The sequence below is a fragment of the Balaenoptera physalus genome (genome assembly GCF_965194825.1).
Source record: "Balaenoptera physalus genome assembly, contig: HAP1_SCAFFOLD_931, whole genome shotgun sequence".
Lineage (NCBI taxonomy): Eukaryota > Metazoa > Chordata > Mammalia > Artiodactyla > Balaenopteridae > Balaenoptera > Balaenoptera physalus.
Genome location: NW_028125857.1, coordinates 303,737 through 306,205, shown reverse-complemented (window position 1 = coordinate 306,205; position 2,469 = coordinate 303,737).

The window sequence follows — 2,469 nt, the reverse complement described above, 5'->3', positions numbered from 1 at the left end:
TAGTTGCTCCGCGGCATGTGGGATCTTCCCAGGTCAGGGCTCGAAGCCGTGTCCCCTGCATTAGCCGGCAGATTCTCAACCACTGCGCCACCAGGGAAGCCCCTTGAATAGTTTTGTATTTAAAGTTTGTCTGTGGGGACTTCCCTGGTGACGCAGTGGTTAAGAGTCCGCCTGCCAATGCAGGGGACACGGGCTCGAGCCCTGGTCCGGGAAGATCCCACATGCCGCAGAGCACCCGAGCCTGCGCGGCACAACTACTGAAGCCTGCGCGCCTAGAGCCCATGCTCGCCCACAAGAGAAGCCACCGCAATGAGAAGCCCGTGCACCGCAACGAAGAGTAGCCCCGCTCGACGCAACTAGAGAAAGCCCACATGCAGCAACGAAGACCCAACGCAGCCAAACATAAATTAGAAACTACAATCAAATTTGCCTCTGAATAACTTTGAGTGAATTTGGTATAAGTTGTAAAGTTTGCATCTACATTCACTTCATTCCAAATGGTTTCCAATTAATTGTTCCTTAACTACTTTTAGAAAGCTTTTGGGATAGAGACTCCATTTTAGTTTGAATGTCCAGTTTAATGGATTCAGCAGTCCTGTCAGTAGGGCACGCTGCCTCCAGTGACCTGTGAGGGAGGCGCGGCCTGCACTTCCTGCACTGACCACAGGGTGGCGCCGAGTTCGCCTCTCTGACCCACAGCGCATGCTCCTTCCCTGCGAACTCGATTGTGAGGTCAGCTGAGAGCAGTTGAGCCTCCTCAGGCGCGGGGGCGGGGGCGGAGGCCTTCCGGTAGGACGCTCGGCTCAGTGTCTCTGCTGAGAGGAGCTCGGTCTCCGTCTCCTTAGGACTCGCTGGGGTTTCGGCTTCAGGACAAAGTGGGGCTGCGTCCACGCTGACTAGGGAACTAGGTTTCCTGAGGACCCAGGTGATGCCTGAGGAAAAGGTGAAGAGACGGTGAGGAAAAGTGGGGAGAAGCTTCCTGTGGGCGACTGCCCGTTGAGGGGGTCCGTCTTCGTGTGAGCGAGGGAGGGCTTGGCGTGGAAAGCTGGGTGTTTGTTCAGGTTTGTGTGCAGGGTAGCCAGCGTGAGTTATGGGGCGTCCAGTTTTCCCAGCACCATTTATGGTGGGGAGTGTCGTGCTCCTTGGTGTGTCCTTGGTCCCTGTGTCATAAATTCACCGACCCCGTCCGTGGGGGTTGAAGTCTGGTCTCTCTGTCCTGTTCCTCTGGTCCCTGTGCCCGTTTTGAGCCAGTTCCACACTGTTTTGGTGACTGTAGCTTCTCAGCAGAGTGTGACGTCAGGGAGGGAGATGCCTCCAGCCCGTTCTCTTTTTTCAGGGTTTCTTTGGCTATTTGGGGTCCTTTGTGGTTCCCCACAGATATTAGGAGGATTTGCTCTATTTGGGGGGAAAATACCATGGAATTTTGGGAGGGATTGCATTCACTGTGTCCACTGCTTTGGGTAGCATGGATATTTTAACAACATTAATTGTTCCATTCCATGAGAACAGGATATCTTTCCATTTATTGGTGTGTTTTTCAATGTCTTCATCAATGTCTTCAAGTTTTCAGTGTGCAGGTCTTTCACCTCCTTGGTTGACTTTATTCCCAGGTATTTTGTTCTTTTTGATGCAGTTGTAAATAGGGTTGCTTTCTTTCTCTTTCTGATGGTTCATTATTAGTGTTTAGAAATGCAACTGATTTCTGTGTATTGATTTTGCAACTTTACTGAATTTATTTATTAGTTCTTATAGTGTTTTTGTGGCATGAAGTGGAAAATTGGAATTCAAAAATCCCACTGTTTCTACCATATCCAGGTCGTCCACAACACGGAGGACAGCGGCTCCTAATATAACCTTCCCACGGTGCCTCTAAATGACATGTGGACTTTGGGTGAACTGGATCTGGGTAAGGCTTGGCTTCTATCTGGAAGTTTGATGTTTTCTCTGCTTTTCTGGCATGCTATTGACATACATGATGTTTTGAAAAGTAATTGACTTTCCAGTAATTTCAAACATACAACTTTACATACATAAAAACAAGTCTTGTACCTTGATTAAATATACTCCTAAATATTGATGTTGACATTATTACAAATGGAATTGTTCTCATAAATTCTTTTTCAGATTATTTTTTGCCAGCGTATGCATATAAGATAGATTTTCATGAATTGATATTTTGTTCTATAACTTTGCTTATTAATTAGTTGATTAGCTCAAATAATTTCTTTGCTGATTATAGGTAGTTTTATATATGAGATGATGTGACCTATGTTCTGTGAAGAGACACGGTTTTAATTTTTCCATTCACCCATGGAGGCCTTTTATTTCTTTCCTCAAGATTCTGGGTAGAACTTCCAGTACACTATTGAGTAACGGTGATGAAGGCCAGCTTCCTGGCCTTGTTCCTGATTTCAGGAGTAAATCTTTCAGTCTTTAACATTGAGCACGATGTTTGCTGTGGCTTTTTGT